The sequence below is a fragment of the Danio rerio genome, chromosome 8, assembly GCF_052040795.2.
Source record: "Danio rerio strain M-AB ecotype USA chromosome 8, GRCz13ab, whole genome shotgun sequence".
NCBI lineage: Eukaryota > Metazoa > Chordata > Actinopteri > Cypriniformes > Danionidae > Danio > Danio rerio.
In genome coordinates this window covers 33,358,022-33,366,924 of record NC_141028.1, presented here as the reverse complement: position 1 = coordinate 33,366,924, position 8,903 = coordinate 33,358,022, and positions in this window count along the sequence as shown.

Below are 8,903 nucleotides of genomic sequence, written 5' to 3'. Positions count from 1 at the left end.
AATATAATATAATATAATATAATATAATATAATATAATATATTAACACTGGATGATAGCCAAAGTGAAAACTTTGATTTTGTAAGTCAGCTTTTTTTTTGTTTGTTTGTTTGTTTGTTTCCAGAATCACCCGTTCTATAATAAAGATTTTATTGGACAGCCTAACCTCAGCATTTCCTGCTTTTCTAAGAATAGCGCCCATTGCCCTGTTGCACCTGCCTGTTTATTCAATTAGCTGAAAACATAAGTACAGCTTTAGGGATCAAGTGAGACATGCATGTCATTGATGTCTGCATTAGTGTGATCAATGGCAGATTTTTTGCGCTATTTAATCAATCATAGCATAAAAAGCATGTTCAGTGAGCATGTAACACATAGGGCAAACCAACTAAAATCAGCCGACTAAAATCATGAGGAAAATTAACATGTAGTTTCTATGGGAGCTATGGGAGCCACAAATACAAGTCCAGGCTTGTTGGTGATTTCAATAGCATTATTGTAGCTGTAAATCCAGCTGCTCATTTCCCCCAGAGTGGATCGCTTATTGCTCTGTACCCTGGCTTGTGTACATCCTACAACTGTAAAACGATGGACAGAGTTGTAATTTGGTGAACCATCAAACTGGAACAACTGCATTGCTTCCTAATGCGGTAAAACCTTTCTTTTTTTAGGTTTTCCCAGTCTGTCATAACCGAAATAGTGGAAAACACTGCTGACAGCTGACAGGTTATTGTTTTGTTTCTTGTTATCTGCTTTCTTCCTGGTTTCTATTGTGTCTGTGTACTGACGTTTGACTCAGTGTCTGTCTTTGACTCAGGATTTCTTTCTTCTATCTCTTTGCCTTTTGTTATTCTATAAAAGACAGCCTCATCATTATTCTGTGTTTTGAATATACACAATCTGGAGAAACAGAGAGCGAGCAATAGATAGTAAGATGAAACTGTTCTCTCAAATATGAAAATTTACTATTTACTCTTTCCTTCCAGTGGTTCCAAAACTTTATGACTTTATTTTTTCTACTAAACCCAAAGATGTTTTGAGGATAGCTGGGAAGCTGAAACCATTGACTTTCAGAAAAACGAATGGAAGCAAACTGATGGTGGATTTTGTCATGGATGTCTGCTAGAAACACATATCTTTTCTTATGTATTTATGATTATTAATAAAGTTGAATGTTAAAGAGCTTAGATTATATGATTATATGATATAGTGTCATCTTACTTCATGGAGACTTCTTGAGTGGACCTGGACTGTTGAAGAATTGGAAATATCCGTTTATATTGTTATTTGCTATGTGTTAATTATGTCTAAAGTAATATTTGCCATTTTAAGTGTTAAATCTTTTAATGTTAATTCCTTTGTATGTAAACCAGATGTAGATTCTACCAGGATGTAGATTATACCCTTTTTAAAACAGTTTTGATAAAGATGGCTAAGAGTACATTCAACCTTGGGTAGAAAACGGATTGTTCTTTGAGTGTGTGTGTTTGTTTTATTAGATTGTGGATCCTTTCACAGGTCTAGGGTCAGCTCTGAACAGCCTAGTCAGCCTATTAACCCATATATATATATATATATATATATATATATATATATATATATATATATATATATATATATATATATATATATATATATATATATATATATACATATATATATATATATATATATATATATATATATATATATATATATATATATTCACATTGCATCCTTAAAAAGTAACTAACACATTTAATTAATTAATTAATTTTTTTAAGTGACTACAGATTGTAATATATAACTTTTTTCCCAACACTGATTCTAAAACGCCTTAGCCAAAGTCTGTCTTCAAAGTGGTTCGGTATTATTACCTCCCAGAACTGTCTTGAGCAGCTATGATCCCAAAGAATGGTCTCGCCCCTCCAAAAGCCACTGTGTGTTCATTTGATTTAAACTGAGACACAAGTAATTTGTTGAATAAGAAAAAGGCTCAAACTGGCTTCTCTTAACGCAGAAAATCATTTTTTTTCTTTAAGACATTTGAGCCAGTTCAACAGGAAGTTCTCTTTGATTCTGAATAGTAATGGTGCTTTATTAACAAATGTTCAATATTGCAATTTGCATCTTCAGATGGAAACACAGTTACTGATGACACAGTTTTGAGTTTGGGGGAACTACCCCTTTAAAATGATGACACGTAGGGCTGGGATGATAAACAATATTTTATCAAATCACAATAAAATGTATGTTAATAACAATGATAAGCTCTGGACTTTTCTTACTCTAAGTAAAATTTTTGATCTAAGAGCCAAACACAGCAGAAATGTGGAACAATGGGAATCTAAAAGTTTGTTCATATTAGAGATGTACCGAATTTTTAGAACATTTATTGGCTGGAAATATTTTAAGCCATTTAAAGGACCCTTTATTTTTTGTGGCGTCAGTCATCGTTGGGATCCTCTTTTAAATCTGAAAGCATTAACAACTCATATAAAATATATATCGTTATCGATTAATATGGATTGTTGCCATATCACCCAGTCCTATACACTCAAGTGATATAAGAGGTTTAATTTTTGGTTTTAGAGCTTTTTTAGCTAAAATTATACTACTGTGATTATAAAATGCCTGTCAAAGATAGAGACCATTTACATAAAAAAAATACATGCAAAAATAAATGAATTCCACTGGTGATTTGTTGAAGTCTTATTAAGCAAATAGACTGCACTGTGAACACTGTTTATTACATTGTAATTGAAATTTTCCTAATGCGACCGAGGTGTATTGTTGTAGAATGTTATGTGCTGGGTTGCAAAATAAAGATGAGCTTTCATTAGTAAAACTCAATATTCTTAAAACACTAGAGACAGAAGGACCACATAAACCATAATGGAGAAAAGACAAAAGAACAAAGGAAAGAAAATGAGCGAACAAAATGGACAACAAGTGATCTTAATTAGCTCATAAATGACATGCACTACATTTATATTACATGTAATGAAGTATACGTTTTTTTTATAATCAACATAAATAAATAGGTACAAAAAGCTGTATTACAATACAAATAAATTATTTAAAATTCCATTTTAGGGTGAAACATTCCTTAATGTACACTGTCCATTTATTCTTTAAAACAATAATTAAACTACTGCAATGAATCCCATTATTTTGTTAATGTCTAGACACTTTTTATTTGCTCATTTTTTAAATCAATAAAAACATCTTGCTAAGGGTAAATCTCATTGGTTTGAAGGATGGTAGCTAAGTATAAAGATTTAAAATGACAATTCATGTAAATATGCTTTATAATATTTTTTGATACATAAACAGTCACACTGGATGACATTTTATAGTGTATTCTGTAAATCCCAAAAAATAAGTATGAGAGTCATCAGTTTTAATAAGAACAAAAAGTATAAACACATTGTAATGTACAATATAATTACAGCTGCATTAATGCCTGAAAACTTGTGTCACCGACTCGGTCCCAGTCATTCCCCTCGCTGGCCAGAAAAACCTGTTGATTATTGCACCCATCAGATGGGATATTGAGCACGAAATAACGCAGGCTTCAGAGCAAAACCCTACTCCGCAGGCATGTCCCGAGAACAAGACTTATGTGCCTCCCCTGCTCCGTGAACAATTGATCGCTGAAGTTCACAATCACCCCAGCTCTGGTCATCCAGGTAGCACTGCTACAACGCAACTGATCCAGTCTCGTTACTGGTGGACATCCATGAATAAAGATGTAATTGATTTCCTCAACAAATGTTCCCCCTGTCAAATGGCTAAACACTCCCGTCACCGTCCAGCTGGTTTACTACAGCCCTTAGAGATTAGCCGTCGGCCATGGTCTCACATGGTCATCGCCATAGACTTTATAACAGATTTGCCCCAGTCACAGGGAAAGACCACTATTCTCACGGTCGTGGACCGTTTCTCCAAAGCCTGTCGACTCATTGCCATACCCAAGTTACCCACAGCCCTAGAAACCGCAGAGCTCCTCTGTGAGTAAGTCTTTCGCTATTATGGTCTTCCCGAAGACATTGTCTCAGACCGAGGTCCACAATTCACATCTCGACTATGGTCCGCCTTTTTCCAGAACCTCCAAATTAACATCAGTTTGACTTCTGGCTATCACCCTCAGTCTAACGGACAGACAGAACGCCTTAATCAGGAGATCGGTTGCTTTCTTCGCACTTACTGTCACTCCAACCAATCTGACTGGAACAAGTTTCTTATGTGGGCGGAGTATGCGCAGAACTCCTTGAGAAAGGCAGCTACAGGTCTGACCCCTTTCCAATGTGTATTAGGGTTCCAACCTCCACTGTTTCCCTGGTCCGGTGAGACCACAGACCTTCCAGCAGTCGATACTTGTTCAAAAGGAGTGAGGAAGTCTGGAACGCAGCTCACACTCACTTGTCACATGCCGTCCGAAGATTCAAGGAACAAGCCGACCGTCACCGTCGTCCTGGTCCCACGTATTCCCCAGGACAGTGGGTATGGCTATCCGCACGAGACCTTCGCTTGAAACTTCCCTGTAAGAAGCTCAGTCCCAGGTACGTGGGTCCGTTCCAAATTGAACGTCAGATATCACCTGTTTCCTTTCGACTGACACTCCCTAACCATTATCGCATTTCTCCTACTTTCCATGTTTCCCTGCTCAAGCCTGCTGTTGGTCCAGCCGAGGCGGAGAGGGAGGTGGCAGCCGGTGAACAGGGTCCCCCGCCTCTCATGATCGACGGAGAGGAAGCCTATCAGATCCACGAGATCCTGAGATCCAGACGCCGGGGTGGTCAACTCCAATACCTCATCGACTGGGAGGGGTACGGTCCGGAGGAAAGATCATGGATCAACCGTAAGGACATTCTTTACTCAACACTACTGGATGAGTTCCACTTACAGCACCTGGATATGCCGGCCCCTCGCCCCCGTGGAAGACCCCGGCGTTGAGACTCTTCTTACTTCAGGAGCCGTTCGTTGGGGGGGTGGGGGTGGGGGGGGGGGGTTTGCTCTGTCACCGACTCGGTCCCAGTCATTCCCCTCGCTGGCCAGCAGAGGCCACCATCCCCGGACTTCTAAGCATTACATCATCCACTTACACTGATCTAGCACACCTGAACTGAATCTAGCTAACGACCCACGTACCCTTTATAAGCCAGCTCCAAACGCTCAGTCAGTGCGAAGTCTTGTTTAGCCCCGGCCAGCATTTCTGAGCGTTATTCCTGCCTGATTCCTCGTGTATTACTCCAGCCTGTTCCTGACTCTGCTTCGCCTTCTGCCTGCCCACGACCCGCGCCTGATATACGGACTCTGATGCTTGCTGCCTGTCCACGACCCACGCCTGATACACGGACTCTGATACTTGCAGCCTGCCCTCGATCTATGCCTGGTAAAACACTCTGTGTCTGTTCATCGCCAGTCTTTATCCATCATAGACTGTTGCTGTTGTGTGTTTGCACGTTAGCGCATATTGTGTGTGTGAATGAGAGCTTGATTATTAAATACTGCATAATGGATCCCTCCGTGTCAGTCTCCTCGTTACAACTTGATTTGGTCTTTGACCCATATATATTCAATAAATGTGAGTAAAATGCACCTTTTTACCCCTTTTCAAGATTTAAAATAAATCTTTTGTGTTTGCAGAATGTGTCTGTAAAATTTCAGCCCAAAACACCCATCAGATTATTTATTAAGTCTTTTAGAACATTGGATATATCTGCACAATGTAGCTGTTTTTGTGGCCTGTGCCTTTAATGCTAGTTCTCCCCGCCCACCGTTCCCACATGTCTGTCAAAGTGTGCCTCAATCTCATCTCTGCCCTGGCTGCATCAGATAAACAGCACAGTGACAGACATGAAGGAAGCAGATCTCACCAAGAACTTTCCCAGTGATTATTTGATGTATTAGTTGTAAAGCTGCAATGATGAGTCACACACACACACACAGGGAAAAAAAGGCCAGCGCGTCCATAGAGGCGACCTAGGCGGACGCCTAGGGCGGCAGAATAGAGAGGGCGGCGTCCCAGACACTACCCTCACAACCCACGCCCTATATCCGCGTAGGGCGGCCGAATAGAGAGGGCGGCGTCCCCGACACTACCCTCACCACCCCGCCCTATATCCGCGTAGGGAAACAGAATAGAGAGGGCATCATCCGTGACACTACCCTCACCACCCGCGCCCTCAGTTATATCCGCGTCTAGTGAGGTATAATACCCCGTGCTTTCACTTTAGAGTTGAGGGCGGTGCGACCGTCCTTTGCCTAGAGCAGCAGTTCAGTTTGCTCCGGCCCTGATTACATTTAATGATGACTGATGATGACAAAGCGCTGAACAGATCTTTTAATTCCAGTTGCTGTGCATGTCATGTCTTGTTAATATGATTATACGCGTTACATGTTAATACGAGGCTGTCAATCAATTCGGTAGGTGAGGAAACCACACTCCTACATCAGGTTGCAGTGGGCCTGAAAATGGGAGATCAGGAAATTAAAGAAAAAGACTTATTGTCTTTAAATCACTCCAGTATGACCTACACACGGTTGTGTAGCTGTCCTAACAGCTTACAAAAGATGATTTTCATCATAGATGCCCTTTAAAAATGATTTTTGCTTTCAGTTAAAAGTTATCAATTGAATGTGTATATATTTGTTTTATTTTAGTTTTCCCTGATGCTGTCCTGCATTTATGCACAACTGCACAACATCCACAGTGCGATGGGTTTTATATTCTGCAAAAAGGCTGTTTTTTGAAAGATGGTTCAATTAAAAACAACATCTGAGACGACAACAGACCTGCAGCCTGTAAATATTGATTTGTCTGGATTTACACAATGGCCACAAGTAAGATCACAGACTCTGCTTATCAGTTCTGCTAGGAAACCAAGCCTTTCTAACAAGGTGCCAGGTTAATACAACGAGCTGATCACTGCAGTTCCAAGAATTTGCTGGATTAGTGGCATTAAACACACGCGCACACACACACACACACACACACACACACACACACACACACACACACACACACACACATTTCCACAAAATTTAATGATGTTATAAAGGAAAGTGGTACTATAAAGCTAAATTATTTTAAACTGATGTAATTAAATAGTTTTAATTTGAATTATCCCATGAATTAAACTTCAGAAATGACATCTGTTTTCTTCAGAATTAATTCCTTCTCTCATTAAAATCAACACTGCTATTATTTGAAACACCATCTTTCAATGCGTTGGCCAATTACTCAGCAAAAACAGAAGGCAAGACATTACATGTGTTTGTTTTCTTTCTATTACACTACTGGATTTGCAACTCATTTAATTGGAATGCATAAACATTACTATTAATAATAACAGTGGTTCAAAAGTTTACATGTGTGCTGCTAATGTATGTGTGTGCATTTGGTTTGTGTGAGTATATTTTATATGGGTGTGTGTGAATATGGATGAATTGATGTTCCATATGACCTGGTTAATATTTATGAACCAGATCAATGTCCCACATAATGTGTGCATCTGCTAATAAATTTATGTATCAACCTTAACGGAAGTGCAAAAGTGCTGTCCCTGCAGGCAAAAAGGCACATTTACGCACTCACTTCCTCACATGGTTTGGTTAATTGACATATTTTCGCAAGCTTGAGAGAGCATAATGAAATGCAAAAAAACACTCTTTCGCCTTTTTCTGTTTTCTTCCATGTTCCCATCCTTGTAAATCATGAATTCAGTATCTCTGGGGAGAGAAGTAATGGCACATTATCAGTGTATATCATCAGAGTACAGCCATGGATAAGGAAGACTGGAAGACTGGTGTGTTATTTTAGTGCTTTTCCTGCATAAAGAATGTCCTGCTGTCATTTCGTAGGCTTCACGCACATCACACAAGTGTAAGTTTCAATGTTGAAGCAGAAATTGATTGTTTCATAGAAGCTACAATTCTGTTAGATCCATGTTTGTTCTCATATTAAAGTGGATCAGTTTCTCTCCGTCATGGTAAATATTCCGCAGTGTGGGTGCAAACTTAGAATGACTGGAGGAACGTACCAAAGCAAATTTTATTTGACTGCTTGCACAGATTCCACATTAGAGAAGTCTTGTGTCCAAACTGACCTTTAGTCATGGCTGAAGCAGAATTCTTCACTGACATTTAAAGATTGTGGACTTTCATGCATCATATCAGGCTGTCTGCCACATGTGTTCACATCACTGTTTTAAATGTACATTCCCTATTGAAGTAATCTTTGTTTAGGTTAGGGGGGCATGAAAGACAGAGGCCAGTGGGCAGATTAGGCCAGAATGCCAGGGTTAAACCCCTACTCTTTTTCAAAGGACATCCTGGATTTTTTAACGACTACGGAGAGTCAGGACCTCGGTTTAACGTCGCATCCGAAAGACGTTTAGCAGTGAGCAGTATAGAGTCCCCATCACTATACTGGGGTGTTAGGACCCACACAGACCGCACTTTGGGCGCCCCCCCTGCTGGCCTTACTAACACCACTTCCGGCAGCAAACTAGCTTTCCCATGTGGTCTCTCATCCAGGTACTGATCAGGCTCAGCCCTGTTTAACTACAGTGAGTAACCAGTCTTGGGCTGCAGAGTGATATGGCGATGAAGTGGCTTTTGATGTTGTAAATTCATCTCTACAGTTTAGCAAAGTGACTTTTATAGACATTTTAGTATATAATATAATGTATAAGAAATAATAGAGAGAAACAAGTCTGCAAAAAAAAAAAAAAATCAAAATGTACTAGTACTTTATTACAAGGTATTTGTACCATAACATTAACACAAACTCAGACCAAAATATCACCAAAATAAACTATTAAAAATGTTAATAAAAGTCAGTTTTTCAAACTTTTTAAGGTTAAAAGTTGTTGGAAGAAAGATCAGTGTCCCATAATGCATTTTAAGAGTATAAAT